Here is a 17010-nt window from a genome sequence, read left to right as displayed (position 1 = left end):
CGGGGCGCTGAAGCCATAGGCCGTCGGCGTTCATTGTGTTGATTGACGTTGACAACGTTTTACACTACGATCATTTTAAGGAAAGGAAGTGCGCATAACTGGCTCCCTCTGTCAGTGGACGCCTGAATCGCGCTTATGGGTACGTTGGGAGTTGAGAGAGATTTGGGGGGTTCATGCGTTAGCGCTGACAACGGTGAGCGAACGCTCGCGATCAACTTGCCACTTGCCAGGGTTGAAGGGTGGGTGGGGACCTTAATCTAAATACACAGACAAACAGGAATTTTTTACCACTTATGCGGAAGAACATCCCGTTCGACTCGCTGGCAACGCCTCCCACGGCTGACAACCTCGCGAAACACTTGCATAGACCTCATCTTTCAGAACCACGCATTAGCGCAGCAAGCCGAGCATATATCCATCTATTTCTCCGACCGCAAAGCTTCCTTCAGGACAATCAAGAGCTCTTAGTGGAGAGTTTCTTGAAGAAGGGATATGTGCGAAAAATAATTTTTTAAGTAATTGTACATACATTTCTTGCTAGAATTCTTGGCCTCAATCTAACAAAAAGCTGAGAGAGCTGTTGAACTGCGTTCAAATTTCGAATCAGGAAGTAACGTAATTGTCGAAAGTTTTTTTTTTTTCAGATATCTTTAGCTACTTAGGCTTTCTCTTCTTTGTGTTTAGTTTTCTTCGCTGGTTAGAGCGGCGACTTCAGCTCCTCTAAGGACGCTTCTTTGGGCTTCATAGGCCTCGGGCGGCCGTCTTCGCCTCCAAGGCCCTTTGCGGTAAAGACATGAAACTTGTGTTGTGTAGACGTGCACCATGCACGTTTGAACTGAAAGAAAAGATTCTCTGAGACCTTTCTCTGCCTATGTGACAGGGGCATCGAAATACCTTATTCTCTGAGGCATTTGCAGTACCTGGGTACAGGGGCCTGGGAGGAAGAGAAGGAAAGAGGTCGTTCAGTGTCACATAGAACTCATGCGTGTTCACCGCCTGTGTCTTGGCCACCCCCCGCAGTGGGTATGTGCCATTCTACTTGAGGCCAACCAACCAACCAACTCATGCGTCTGGAATGGAACAACAGCTGTTGCTAAACCGGTGAACTTCCCTGAAAGTACCCGAAGTTAGGCTTTCGTGAATGCAAACTCAAAGGCCTCTCAGAGATAAGTAGAGAATATTAATTTCATGTTCGCCGGCAGGGAGTCAGTGCGAGGTGACTGCGTCGTGTTGCCTCTTCAACGACACGAAAGGACGTCTTCAGACATCACTCAAGCCGGAATCGGATCGCTCAAGCATGTCGCAAGGGGTTGCGAAACTCAGAGACGTGCGTTGCTTTTTGCACTTCAGAGAGTCGCTGGTATTGACGCTGGTCAGGAAAAAATAAGAATGCTGAATAAAAAAAATCGCTTTAAAGGGTACACAGAAAACGCTCTGTTCACAGCAAGCGAAGATATTGTCGAAGCCGAAGGCACGCATCGGTATGCTCGACTAAGAAGCCGCGAAGCCATCGGAGTACCGTTCCCTAGTTTCTAAGACCCTCCGCTTTGCCGAGGGTATGAAGCTAGGAGAGGCTGCCGCACGCTATGGAAAGCAGGCTTTTGCCCCGGGGGCGCTATTTTATTCCGTATTGTTATTTCTCCTTGTTACTGATGCAAATTCTGCGCGTACCTCCAGCGCCACCTACCTATGTAGCACAAGATGCTCCGTGTGGCTCGCATAATTGAGATTGCATTACACCCATGTCCCGCGGAAAGTTATGAGGACTCCTGGCACTCTCCTGCGCGCCATCTAGTGATGCGAATATCGTCTTCGTTCCGCACCTTTGCATCGCTTTCCTCCCATTCAGTTTTTTTTTTCGCACGCTTGGCTTGCGTAAGGTGGAGAGCGCTTCGATCGCTTGCACGTGCGCTGGCGATGTTTACCAAAGAGCTGTCCTTGCAAGAGCGGACTCCGCGCCATGCGGGCTGGAGTTAGTATTGGAGAAGAAACGGCTTGGGAGCATTATCGTTTGCACCCCCAGGCAAACGGAGTGCTGCGTGGAAGGTGTTAGCATAAAGAGTTACACTAGATCGTTTCTTCTTTCTTAATCTACATATGAATGCGCGCCCACGGCAATAAACGCTACTCCCGCTGCTTTTATTATCATACGAATAGCTCTTGCGGGGTTCGAGAATCCTTGAGACAGATATGAAGTGTGGATTTGAAAGCTTAAGGAAGCGAGTATAAAGGAAGCGTTGTCTCGCAGTGGAGTTCGCAAAAGAACTTAGTGTTTATGAATGGACCTAAAAATAAAGGGCAGATGGAGAAGTGAGAGGCTGCAACAACATCTAGCTCGGCACTACTCAGGTGTTAGAATCCTCGCATTACCCTAGGCTCGGAGCTCGGATTAGTGGGATTAGTTTGGCGCAAAGGTGTATATTGCACCTGTTTCTTGAGGGAACCCTTTGTTTTAGAGCGCAGCTCTTTGGCGTCCGTTCCTGGGTTTCGCGTCGTCCTCGGCGTTGTCGTCGGCGTCGGCCTCGTAACCAGCTCCGCCCCCTTTCATCCGCAGCTGGGGTTGACTCACTATCGGCGTCAGCGGCATCAGTCAGTCGCTGCTATCTCTTCCCTCCTCCCTTTATCGTGTTGTCCGCTTGCTGCGCGCGCTTCTGCCCCCATCGTTTGCCGCTGGGTGTACACGCCGCCCCCCTCCCCCCTCTTCCTGCGAGTCTCCGGTTGTCAAAGCGCCGGCTCGAACTTAATTCCTTTCTTCGCTCCTCCTCCAATGCAACCCCTGTGCGGTGGCAATCAGAGAGCCAGATCGGTGGCGGCGGATCTGTATATGTGCACCGCCCGAGCCGAAATTGCCGCTGCCGTTCGCCCTGTGCGGTGGCAATCAGAGAGCCAGATCGGTGGCGGCGGATCTGTATATGTGCACCGCCCGAGCCGAAATTGCCGCTGCCGTTCGCCACTGCGAAATTATCTGCCAGTTCTTTCTGAGCCATGAGCGAGACGACCGATGGAAGTCCTCCGAGTAAGCATGAAATGTTTACGGGCCTAATGTCATCTCGGTGGACACCCGAACCGCACCGTACAGGAAGGGAGGAACGCCACCACCCGTTCAGCGCGATGCCTTGCCATTTGAACGCAAGGTTTTTTGAGGAAAGGAAATGGCGCAGTAATTCTCTGCCATCTCGGTGGACACCCGAACCGCACCGTAAAGGAAGGGAGGAACGCCACCACCCGTTCGGCGCGATGCCTTGCCCTTTGAACGCAGCGCTTCTCCCCCGGATCACGTACGACAACGAAGTGCAACATGGCATTTATGTGCTTTTTGCATGCGTTATTAGAAATCGGAAATTATAATTCCGTGCATTATCAAACCCACAGCTCCACTGATATCTGGATAAACATTGAGAAGGCACTGGCAGCAGTTATTTTTTGTCTCGTTTGGAGACCAACCGGCGCTTGCATGCCGGTCGCGTAGGAGGGCTTAGAGAGTCTCGTTAAATCTCGTTAAGTCTCGTACGGTGCCCGGATGTTCTCGTTTTAGAGCCCGGATGTTTGCTCTCGGTCTCGGCGTGACGTCACCACACTGCCGACAACGGGAGCTAAAAGCATTTCATGCTTAAAATTCTGTGATAGCGCATACATGTGTTGCTCGATTTCTTTGCCTCAATCTATCGAAAAGGTGAAACAGCTTATTTGCTGCGCTCAAATTTCGCATTAGGAAGTAACGTAATCGTCGGTAATTTTTTTTTTTTGTCTTGCTATAGCAATTTTGCTTGTGAGGTCGCACGGTTAGCGAGACAGCTGCAAACGGGGAATAGTTCATCTTTACTGGGGCTGCTTTCAGCCTGATAATAATCGCAGTTTTTCGACACGTTTGACAGGGAATTGCTTAGTCAGGTGAGCAGCGAAACTTCGTGGGGTGAGACATCACGGTTAAAACAGGGAAGATATGGTGCAGCTTACTATATTTATTATATTGAACTTTCACATTTGAAAACGTTGCCGTCTTGTGTTTTGATGAAATGCTGCGTTGAAGTAGAAGCAAGCTGGAGGGTGGCTAGGGCCTGTTGGGACTTTGGCATCCCACCGCTGCCACCACTGTTGGGACTGGGTGTCCTAGCCAGGAAACGGTCGAGGCGACGGTGAGTGAAATTAATTTTATGTACAGTATGTACAAGGGCTTTTACACGATACAAGGGCCAAGAGCACCATGGGCTAGCACAAAGAAGAAGGGCGGCCCCGGCGGCGAGCGTAGCTCCGGCGTGATGGCTCTTCTGCTGCCCGTTTGCTGCTCGGATTCAGCGCGGGTCCGTTTTTATAGCCACCGGTGTCCGTTACGGCAGCCAGCAGTTCAAATCCTCCAATCAGGTCACGGCACTGACCACCGTTCAAATTAGACGAATAGTCGGGAGGCGCCCGGCCGTCGAAGGCTTGCCGACAGGAACGGGCGGCCACAAAGCGTCGCAGTTGTTCGAACCGACGGATAGGAGGGGAAGGAGGAAGGGTCCGTCCCAGGCGCCGGCGAGGCGGGTGATTCACGCTGCAAGCCGCGACATGTCCGAGAGAGTCCGGGCCTGCTTTGAGCGACGGCGGGCGCGCAGCGCTGGTTTCCAGAGAGGCCAGCCAGCGAAATATGGGCGCCAGCACAACAGGCCATACCAGTCCTTCTGTAAACGCGGCAAATCATACTCTGTTGCTTCGTAGTCTGTGAAAAACCTTCTTAAAGTCCTGGGCCAAAGTATTAACACCTATATTGGTTTTGAAAGTCTTCGTAGTTATTTTTTTAGACATTGTTGCCATTGTTTTCTCTTAAATGGTCTAGTGCGGAATTTAGAAATGAATGAAACGCGTCGAAGGTGTCATGACTCTTGGTTACATAAAATCTGTCTTGTTGCTTCGGGTATTCAATGCACTGCTAATCATGCAGGTGAAATGCGAAAACCTTGTGTATTTGTTTTCTTTTGACGGAAGCAATGGGCTCAGCATGAGCAATATCCTAAATGTGCGAGAGATCGCAAGAATTTGCTGTGGGCAGTTTCATTTTCAAATTTGCGGAATGTGCCTACTGTGTCAGTTTTTTTTTTGCTGCGCTAAACGCTTAGAACGATAAGCACAAAGAGGCGTCGAGATATGTTGAAGTGATCCTTTTGATGTCTCTGTGTTATTATTGATTTCGGTTATATCAGGAAACGCCTGTGGTTTATAGTATCTATACTATATTGACACCAACGTATTGAAGAAAGGAGCAATATATTGAAATGACAAAAAAGCAGATCAAGTGAGGCTTGTGAATGTTGATCAGGGTTCATTTATTTTAGTCGTTCATTTGTTTAAATTTCGCGCAATAATTTCTGAAGAGAACAGTTGCATTTCCGCGCTTCATCAAATCCTATTCACTCTTCTACTTCTTTGTTTCTGGTGAACCACGGCTGTATAGTCGTTCGTGAGTTCATCACCGCGCACGCCTACGCGCTCCTGAATTGTTTAGAAGTTTTTCTGGATGAACTCGTACTGCTGTAGTTCTGATTTGATTTCGATGCTCCAGAAAAGAAAACTGGTTGTGACTCTTGCATGCTTAAGCAGCTTTTGAGTGTTTTGTGTGCTTGCAAGTGTGCGCTTGTGCGTTTTTAATTATCACTTAAATTTTACACCACATTGCTTTGCTGCTATTTGTGGATCTTGAATAAATTTCCCATGTCGCTGTTTATCTTCCTAAGCGCATGCTAACTAGTTTCCAATGATCGAAACTGGACCGCAGCCCACCACTACCTCATGCGTTAAAATCTGCGGGGCAGATTCTGGACGCAAAAGCAAATACATCTAGGAAATGCTATTTACGGACTAAACGTGATTAACTAATAACTTCGCGTAAAAAATGCGTTTTGGTTACCACAAAGTGAGCTGATTTCTGTGCACATTGCGTTGGTGATTTTGTTGTATCTCGCAGTTTGAGCGCTGTCTCCTATGATTCTGAATACGTCTTCGGAAACGCTGATTGAATTACACGATTTGCTCTTTTTGTCTCGTGCGGTACTGCTCTATGTGAAGTAATTCTTGAACAAACTAAGAATTTTCAAACAATCTTATGCCAAAATGATAAGCAATGATAGGGCTTTCTACCCTAATTATAGAGCATGCTAATAGATACTGACATCTTGTACTGGGAGTTATCGCCAACAAAAATATGAATTTCGAAAAGTTAAATAGCAGACTTTGGCGTAGTTTCTGCTAAAACTCTGGTATGGGAGAAACGAATCACTTGAGCAGATAACTCATATAAAAAAGGTAAATATGAGTAAATATATCGTTTTGTATATAGGAAAGTTCTGATAACTCTCTTTTAAGTATCAAGGAGACTAAAAGATGCACAACGGAGAGCAAAATCTGGGCGTAGTAAATGAGACGTGAAAACATTTGGTTTGGTTTAGTTTATGGGGTTTAACGCCTCAAAGCGACTCAGGCGTCTCTCATAGCCTGAGTCGCTTTGGGACGTTAAACCCAATAAACTAAACCAAACCAAACGCTTTCACGTCCCATTTACTACGCCCAGATTTTACTCTCCGTTGTGCATCTTTTAGTCCCCTTGATACTTAAAAGAGAGTTATCAGAACTTTCCTATAACAAATCGAAATATTTACTACCTTTCAAAGAAATTTTGCTATATTGAAGTAGAAGGTTGCTCGTGTGTCTTAAGTAAGAAATGCGCTTTGAAAAAAAGCGTGCCTAAGACTGCACTCTTTACTTCACAGAAGCGGAACAATGCCGAAGCGAGAAGTCTAGGGAAAGGCTACGATTTTGGATCCTCTTTTCCGTATATGATGCATGCTTTTACTTGACTCGCTGAATCGAATGACGTGCCTAAAACACTACGCTGTTCTTTTACACGGAGAAGGTCTATCTCCGTTGTGTTGGGGATCCATAGTTCTCTACGTAGGCAATATATCGTTATGATGCATGCACGGGTATTGTCACATTAATTTCGGTCTCGGAATGCCAGTGGTCGTGAGGCACGCTCTATGAATAGTACAGTTCCATCTTCCGCTTATTCGTGTGTTGGTCTAATTTGACAGCGACTTAATTGGATTCGCGCCTTTTGTTGTTTTCATTTCTCCGAAGGAAAAAAAAGTAAAGAATTTGCTCTAGGCTTTATGACAATATATATTATATACATATGAGATCATACAGGATATATAGGAATGAATATAATAATACGCAGCCCTTTTGATTTCTTTCACCCTTTACATTTTCGAAAGGTCGGTTTTCGAAATGAAGGAAGCTCCACGAGATCGACCCTCAGATTATCTAATTAGTCCGCAGTACAACTGCTTCCGCACGTGCCGTATAGTTGACTGGAATTACATAGCTGGGATAAGTTTTTTTCTTACTGGCATGCCCTGTTTCCTCTCGTAATCCCGGAGATGAGTTTGTCCAAGGCTCACCGGTGGTACCGTATTTGTAGTCCCGCGGTTTTAAACCCTCTTCGATGATGAGGAAGAAAAATAAAGTTAATTACGACTGAGGTATGCATGCAGCGGGTTCTTTTTATCATCTGCATTTACTTTATCAAAGTTAAAAAGGCGAAATATTAGTGCGAGGGATTGAGGAGAGTCCTTTATTAGCTTCTATGTCTTCCTTTTCGTTTCTAACAATCTAGCTGCCGTACCTAGGCGCTGTTTTCCTTCCGGGATGCGCCCAGTGGAACCTGCAGGACTTATTATTTCGAGAATTATTTCTCGCGCGTGTTTTTGTTTTAATTTTCTTCCGTTCCGCATGACGCATTCTTAATACCTTTAAAACATGACAGAAGATTGCGTTATAATTACTTATGGAAACTCAAACAAGCCAAGAAAACCAGCTCCTTTGCTAAGAACTGTAATCTCACCGGAATTAATAACAACGCTGCCTGGAAGTGAATTTCACCACCTGCATTGGTCGTGCTTTGCAAGCATATGACACGTATGGTTTACCCATCTGTCCCAATCTTGTAATGAGCCTGTTTGTTCTGTGCAATACAGCCTTGTAGCTTCGTGCTATTTAAGAAGTTTAAGAAGCGTCGGCTGAAAATATTGAAACGAACACAGGACACTGATGTGCAAGTCCTCCGTGTCGGTGTTCTTAGTTGGATTACCCACAGACCAGGCAATTTTTCTCAACAACCCGAAGGTACAAAATTATAGACATAACGAATCAGCCCAGTTCTAAACGCTACTGTTGTATTGAGTAGCGTGGTACTGGTTTAATATTATCAACGCACTTCTATATTTTGATGAAAGCTGACCTTTTGTTCTACATTTTCGCTCTAAACTGCGACAAAAAATGTACCCATTGAAATGATGAACGGCCCTGGGCATTGTAACCATGCTATTTTTTTTCTCTCTTTGCCTCACTTTTTGGCGTGTTAGCGAAGTTTAATCGAAGAGGTAAAACGAAAAGGAAAACATAGGGAATCTTATTGTTTTCAAGCCTTGTTTCTCGAAGAAGAGGCATTTTTTATTCAACGAAGACTGCCCTCATAAATATGTACTGAAGATTGTGTGCCGTATTAGATTTTTTAGTGAAAAAGCATTGCATGTATCGGCGCAATCAGAGTAGGTAAACCACTTGATGAGCTGACACAGGGCCGCTGGCGGTATGACTAGGTTGGAGACTGATGAGACCCGGTCGAAAACCAGAACAAGAAAGGTTCTGTCGTTAAGACAGATTTTTTGTACTATTTTTGGTCATGACCTTGCTGTGACGCTACAAATATTGTAGTTAGAAAAAAAATTTCTGCACGTCTGTTCTTTCCCTTGTCGTAACGACAGAGCTATTAAAATTGCTATAGAAATCTGCTGCAGTGCGACAGAAAAACACTTAAATAGTACAGAAAATTTCTGTACATATGCGAAAATGGCGAAACATTATGACGTATTGTGGGCCCGGTTCTGTCGTTTTCTAGGACTGAGGTACTGCGTAAGGAAACAGTTCAGACCTGGTCGGTACTGAGATTACTGCATATGACGATGGAGATACGAATGGGTTTGCTTAGAGCACGAAAATAAATATAAAAATAGTTAACTAAATGATACACCCTGGCTAAGATAAAGAATTAAAAATCTATAATAAAAGGAAAAGTTCTCAGTAAAGCACATCACCTCTTATTATCAGAGGATAGTATACGGGTTTGGCGTGCGCAGATAATGACGACGCAGCCTGATTCCACGCTCCTTTCTCGATTAACCGCGCTCTTTCCTGTAAGCACAACTTTCCAACACTGTTCGGGTGGTTAGCGAAAACTTTGTGAGCTATCGCGCCAAGGTAACTCGCACTCCTCGCTAACAAAGCGCCTTGATTGCACTCTGACGGGCCTCGTCGAGTGCCGAGAGGAAGTTAGCTCTTTTGTGAGCTCTCAGGAAGCGCCATCAGCACACACAAACACTAAGCATGCGCGTGCGCATACACGCGAAGATACTGAAAAAGAAGAAAAAAAACATGAAAGCCTGCATCACGCACATCATGAAAGTACGGGAAAAAGCTTGTAAGAAGACCTGCTCCAGACAGCACAGTCTATGGCTTACACTTCGTTGATAAAGTAGTACCTGGTGTGCCATGATTAATGCGATGTGCTCAATTTGTTTGCTACACTGGCAAATTTACGTTCATTTTATTTCTCTACGCTTTTTGTGATCTTCTTCCGCGACGAATGTGCGTGAATTTCGAGCTTAGTTGAGTTTCTTTCATTGTGTAAGGCGCGTTAGGCGTTCTCGCTTCTTAATCTTCATGAGGTGGAGATCCCTTGCCAAGCACATCGCGCAGCGTTGCTTAGCGACAGTCCATGTCGATACAGCAAAGATGTTAGCCTCATTAATTTTGCATGGTCACACGGGTGTCGACTGATTGATTTATAGATCGATCAAACAAGGTTTCCGTTATTGACACTATGCTCCCATGTAAAAACGAGTTAGAATATCGATAGCTATAATTTTCGCGAAAGAACGAGCTCAAAATATTGATCATTACACAATGAGCCGAGGGTATTATTTTACCTTGTCTATTATTAGCTGCTCTGACGGTATCTGTCTAACGTGGCCGCCTGCAACAGGTGTCTGTGGGTCCGTGAGCTCGTTGTCGGCGATTGCCGTCGATATCAAAACAACGAGTTTTCTTTGCTGTTTGGTGTTTCTTGTTTGTCTATTTCACCTGGTCTCTTTGTTTGCCGGGCTGTTCTAATCGTGAAATGAAGACGGTGTACCGCATATTAAAAACAAGAAAAAAGCAAGCGAAAGAAACAATCTTTTTTTTTACGCACAGTCTGGTCCTCTAGCAGTGCTCTTCCAGCTGCTCTGCCATCACAGACAAGCCAGGCGAAATGACTTCTGTCCTTCACTGTTTTACTGCTATTCAAGTCAAAACAAATCGGCTGAGCTCTCGGCCTGGATGAACAGTGTCTGTTCAAACCTGTCACCTATGTTAGCGAGAACGCTAAGCCAGAGTTTTTATCTTTGATGAAAGCACTTGCACCTCTGTGAGTGGAGAGGAGGAAAAAGTTCAGGGGGCACTTTGACTGTCCTAAAGTGCGTAGAGGCGAAGGCGTTTTCAGCACCACTTTGACTGCTTCTGTGGCACTGGTGGCGTCACATATAATTGAGTGCTAATTACTAAGTGGTGACAAATCACAAATTAATGGTTAATTACTGAATAATTCCTGAATACTAATTAACTGCTAATTAATTACGCTTAAGCTTCGCCTTTAGGAGCGGAACGCGACAGCGTGTTGTAGCGCTGCCAGGGAGTCCACGGACCGCCACCATCCGTTCAGCGCAATGCCTTGCCCTTTGAACGCAAAGTTTTTTGAGGAAAGGAAATGGCGCAGTAATTCTCTGCCATCTCGGTGGACACCTGAACCGCACCGTAGAGGAAGGGAGGAAGTGGGAGTGAAAGAAGAAAGACAAAGAGGGCCCGTAATGGAGAAAATGAAAATTGTATTTGAGGAAAGGAAATTACGCAGGAACTGTCTCACATATCTCGGTGGACACCCGTCAAAATTCAGGGGGGGGGGGGGGGGGGGGGGGGGCACTTTTTTTAATCTAAAGTACGGTCACTGATGTGTGGTTAAGATGTTAAGCTTCGCCTCTAAGAGTGGAACGGGACAGCGTCTTGCAACGCTGCCAGGGAGTCCATAGAACGCCATCGCCCGTTCGGTTCTACGCATCGCTCGTCGGTAAATTGGTTTTTGAGGAAAGGAAATGTATCTGTCTCTCATATCTTGGTGGACACCTAAACCTCGCGGGAAGGGAAGGGAGGAGGATGGGAGGGAGCGAAGGCACCGTATTCACTAGACGCGCCTTTGTTTATTCCAAACCATCGAGCTGGCATGGCGGAGTGGATAGCATGCGAGCATGCTATCCACTCCGCCATGCCAGCTCGATGGTTAGGAATGAACAAAGGCGCGCGTGTCTTCGCTCCCATCCTCCTCCCTTCCCTTCCGGCGAGGTTTAGGTGTCCACCGAGATATGAGAGACAGATACATTTCCTTCCCTCAAAAACCAATTTACCGACGAGCGAGGCGTAGAACCGAATGGGCGATGGCGTTCTATGGACTCTGGCAGCGTTTCAAGACGCTGTCGCGTTCAACTTAGAGGCGAAGCTTAACATCTTAACCACACATCAGTGACCGCACTTTAGATCAAAAAAGTGCCGCCCTGAATTTTCACGGGTGTCCACCGAGATATGTGAGACCGTTACTGCGTAATTTCCCTTCCTCAAATACAATTTTCATTTTCTTCATTACGGCCCATCTTTGTCTTTCTTCTTTCACTCCCACTTCCTCCCTTCCTCTACGGTGTGGTTCAGGTGTCCACCGAGATGACAGAGAATTACTGCGCCATTTCGTTTCCTCAAAAAGCACTGCGTTCAAAGGGAAACGCATCGCGCCGAGTGGGTGGTGGCGTTCAGTGGACTCCCTGGCAACGCTAGAACACGCTGTCGCGTTCCACTCCTAAAGGCGAAGCTTAAGCGTCATTAATTAGCAGTTAATTAGTATCCAGGCATTAATCAGTAAGTAACCATTAATTGGTGATTTGTCACCACTTAGTAATTACTGCTCAATTACATGTGACGCCACCAGTGCCACAGAAGCAGTCAAAGTGGTGCTGAAAACGCTTTCGCCTCTACGCACTTTACACAGTCAAAGTGGCCCCTGAATTTTTTTCCCCACTTTCTTTCCATTAAGCCTGAGGACATCGTCATCGTCATCATCATCACTACTTTCTTCTGCTCTCTTCCTCCACTCTCCCCCTCCCCCAGTGCAAATTTGCTGGCAAAAGGGTCATTAATCAGGGGAGTAGCTATTGTAAATAATCCTCTCTCTCTGAAAAAAAGGCTGCCTGAGGGCTGCATCTAGGTACGTGCCTTCAGCAGCATTAGGGGAGATTATCCGCAGAGCTACCTCCGTGGCACGTAGGTACGCAATTGGTGATGATTGTACAGGGGAAAAAAAGGCGGTTGGAGAAACCGTTTATTTAATACAAAAGCGGAAAAGTTTTCTACAATGGCAGCTGAACTAAAACGAAACAGGGCTTCGAATGAACTGTTTCTGGCCACTTCTATTATCGTGTATCGACAGAGATGTGCGCGAAGAGCGGAAAGTCCTCTGAACGTTGTGGACATGATTTACATTTCAATGAATAGTTTGGAGATTTCAAACATTTAACGGGAGGGAGGGGTTCTATCTGCACATCATATATATGCTGGGAGTCTGAAATTGATCGCGAACTAGAAAATTAAAACGCGAATAGCGAAACGAAATTCACTTACTTGTGCAACACTGAATACTGGAGCAGCAAATTTTCTTTTCAGACGTGTAAAAATGGGTCTTAGGGTGCTTTAATGGATCTTGTCTGTACTTCCTCTCCAGCACCTAATGTATTCTTACCTTTAGTTCGCGTTTGATTTATCGCTGTCGGTATATCGATTTTTGTCTGGAGGCGACAACTCAGTGGGGAATATAAGGGCTTAGATACCAGGCGCATTTAAATCAATACGCTCTAGGTCTAGTAAGGTTTTACGAACACTAGCTCTCAGTCCAGGATACGGAGTTAGATAGAAAGGAGCGCCGACTACGATGATAAGCGGGGATCAATTTTTGCACTTCGGATGAAGCTTTATGGGGCATCTGATAGGCGGCTCTCGAATTAGGCTTTGGCGCTGTTAGAATGCTTCAACGGAATGGAGGAAGGAAAGGTCAGGAGAGGCCCTCGCTATCCAAGCTGCAATCCAAAAAGTTTGACGGAAGTCACGTGCTTTCGCAAGGACTGCTGGGAGACTTTGGTCGACGGCACAGCCAATGGTAACGCGGAGCGCAGCGGCGTCGTCTGCTACGTTACCTGCTGCGCATGCGCAAGCGTGCCGAGATAGCGGCCAAGTAGGGGGGGCAGGGGGGAGTGGCTTCAAAAAATGTGACGTAACCGCTGCTGCTGAGTTCTTTCCTTCCTCCATGTTTCACGGCTACCGCCGCGCTACTGCTTCGGCGTTTGTGGTTTCCATGGTGCCTGCAGCGCCAACGCTTTCTCTCCTATTGCGCGCATGCGCAGTGGCATGCCTCGTGGTTGTCATCGGCTTCGTCACGCTTCACTGGTGAGTCGACTGCGCGTGCTGCGCCGCTGGTCACCACAGCCTTTCGTTTTGCGGCACTGTCGACAAGTGGCAAGTCATGTGGCTGTTTCGTCAATGAGGATAGTGAAAGGAGGAAAGTGCGCACAAAGCAGCGTCCGTGAGCGAAGGGTAGCTGAGGCGAAGAGGCCAGCGCAAAGCTCAATACCGCACTCGCTATTGGTGGTTGGTAACATTATGACGCTTTGGAGTCGACGCTCCTGTCTTTCTTACTGCGTGAAACAGGGCAACGCAGCATGGACTTAGAGATGTATGCTAATTTGTAAGAATAGCACCACTCCACATTGCGTAAATTGGTGTATCTGTGTTTTTTTGTTTGTCTAATCCTATGTACGAGACAGGGAAACAGGGATTTAATGGCACAGGCTGAATTCTTGAATGCTAAGAGCAACATTGCTATACATTGTATAGGTAACCAGATATTTGTTTTTTACCTGCTTTGTTTTATTTCGCAGTATCCTCACAAAGAGTTTCTCCTTTCGTTAAAATATGTTGCGATTACGTTGCCCTTAGACATGTTATTTTGAATTTGATTACACAGCCTATGGAAAACACGCATGATGGACCGACATTATCAACGGAAAAAAAACCAATCACACAAGACGACGGACAAGAGGAGTGTACACACCACAACGACTGGACTAACAACTGAAGTTTATTGGAAAATACATGGTCCGAGCAAGGCCAGCAGAGCATGCGCAACAGCAGCATCACTAATCACTGAGCAAAAGAGACAAAGACAAGAAATCTCATCTATCGTGGACGACCTAAAAAAGCAAATTCTTTTTCAAGTAAGCGCACCGAGGTTGTGCTTATACAATCATAGCCTAACAAACCGATGTTATATGCTTCCAGTATTTCCCGCTCCTGTTTTCCCTTGCCTCTGCCAAGAATGGTGACATTGCTGAACAAAGGATAGCAGCCACATTCATTGCAATGGCGAGGCAAGTTTGCACCGCCATCGGACCCCAGGGAGGAATGATGCTCACGCAGCCGGTCATTAATACACCGGCCAGTTTGGCCGATGTAAACTCTCTCGCATGTGAGGGGGAACTTGCACACCACCTGTGCGACACATGTCGTGAACCGATTCTCATGCTGCGTTGTGCAAACGTGTTTCCTTTCCCTGCCTCGAGACATTGTCAACCTGCTGGTTCTGCTAAAGACTGTTTCTATAGAATGATTGTACACCGAGAAGAATTGTATGCCCAAAACGAGTTTGAATCGAAATGGCACATGCTCTTAGTGCTGTCTTGTCCATTGCCTTTTTTCTAGTTCTTTGTTGCTTAGATGTGTCATGTTTTGACGTATTAGCTTTGGGCTCCTAATTGGCTCTTTTCTCGTGCTTCCTTGCCTATGTGTGTTGAGGCGCCACTGTTTTGTTAATGTTTGTAGATAGCTCATGTACATAAAACATCCAATCATTGTAATAAATACCAGGTTGGGGGAGAAAAAAACAGCCGACAGCCTAGTGCACTTGCGCAGTGGCCAGCTTAGCTGACCTCTTCGCGCCACTGCGGGTTCGAATCCCTGTCGCGGCAGTACTTATTTTATTCGTTTATGGTTTCGCCAATGTCGCCCTCAAGGTCAAGCTTCACACAAGCTCAATGAGCCGGTTAGACTTCGTGAAGAAGTACTTTCGCACTAAAATGTTATCCTATTGAGCACGGACATCAAGTTCACGTTCATTGGGCGATGGGCGCTCGCAAGAAGGTCCAACTGCGTTCATGTCATCTAGGCGGGTATGGGTCTGCCACAAAGCTATGTAAATGCGCCTCGGTGTGAGGAAATACCGAAGTAGTTTTGATGCGTTTCCTACTGATTTGCGGAATAAGTTTATTTCATCACCTCTGTTTTCCAATCTCCAGATATCCGCCGCCCTTGTTCGGCCTTCATGATGTGCTTTTTGAAGAACAATCTGCAATGGCACAATTCCCCGCATGGTCATGCAATTTTTGCTGTGATCAGCAACGCCGATGTTCTTTGTAATGACCTCTTACTGAATCATGAACGTAGCGAACATTTCTTGCTTTAGGGACATCATATTCCCGCGTCAATTCAAATATTATCACGCAGGTGAACCTCCGCTGATGCTGGTAGCAGGGCTTTAGCTACTGCAGTTTTTTTATTGGTTAAGTTTGCCTTTTTGTATAAATGTTGTCGCTTTTTGCATCCTGCTAAAATCCCGGACAGGGGGTTGCACTATCCATAAATAAATAAATGTACAGTAGGTATTACAATGAGCTGTCAGTGAGCTCAAGAATAATATAGAAAAAATTGCGGCAGTAGATTTTCGGCTTTATCGTATGTCACCCTCTCAACGACCATTGCTAGTGACCGGAGCTTCATCTTTTCATTTTGCGTTTCAATACCATTTTTCATTCATTCATTCATTCATTCATTCATTCATTCATTCATTCATTCATTCATTCATTCATTCGCAGGGTGCTTTGATGCCGTAGGATCGTAGTGCCGCCGCTTGTACAGAGGCACCTCATTTTGATAATAATGATGAGGATGGTGATTTTGATAAGGATTAAGATGTTTTTTTTACGCTGGGAGCGCCCTCTCACACTACAGGCCACAACACTCGAGGTCAGAAAGTAGAGGAATGGTAAAACAGTCAAAAACGCCTTCTGCATGGAGAGATTTCCTAGTCGCCAATATGCCTTGTGCCGCAAAAAAAACAGGGTTTTCTAAGCATCAAAAGCAAAACAGGTCATGACTGAGAATCTGAAATGGGTCGGTTTGTGTAGCCGCTTCTTCTTCGTGGGAAATTTCTTCCTTCATTTCACTGCCACTTCTGTCTTTCAAAAAAAACTGTGGGGGCACATTAGCAGCCTAAAGTGCGGTAGGCGAAAGCCTTTGTCACGCTACTTCGACTGCCAATGACTGCTTATGTTTGTTATGACTGAGACCACACCACTGTGTCCACCTGGCGCGGAATCGCTGCACCGCTTGGGAGCCAACTTCCTCCACTAGCTGCCGCACTCCGACTGACGACGGGAGCAGCGCTCGACGCCGCCGCGCCGACAGCTCCACCTGTCGACGAAGATGACGTCACCTTTTGGCAGCTGCGCTCGTCGACGAGTCACCCCAGGCGCTGGATGTAACGCCGGACGGAGGGACGGGAGAATGAGCCATTAAAGTCTTTCGCCTTAATATGCTTACAGCACGCCGCGCCGTCCGGGGCCCTATGAGTCTTAGGCGGAGAATTAGTCGTAATGAAAGATGCACCGTGTGCATCTGTGTCACTACCAGTCGCTATCACTGTCATCTTAAGAACAGCACATACGCATTACCCTACATCATGGCACCTTGTATATACACTATAATACGTGTTAGAAATATCAGACAGCATAATAA

The 17010-nt window shown here is 46.2% G+C and overlaps 1 protein-coding gene across 1 annotated transcript in view; it reads left to right on the top strand.

The window, feature by feature from the left end:
• The window catches only part of LOC149335555 (trissin receptor-like), a 311374-nt gene that overhangs the window by 172356 nt on the left and 122008 nt on the right, over positions 1–17010 (top strand). The gene's annotated exons all lie outside the window — the stretch shown is intronic.

Source organism: Amblyomma mixtum, chromosome 7, assembly GCF_055824585.1.
Source record: "Amblyomma mixtum isolate Tamu chromosome 7, ASM5582458v1, whole genome shotgun sequence".
Lineage (NCBI taxonomy): Eukaryota > Metazoa > Arthropoda > Arachnida > Ixodida > Ixodidae > Amblyomma > Amblyomma mixtum.
Note: the sequence above shows the minus strand (reverse complement) of the source record. Positions and strands in the feature narration are given on the sequence as shown.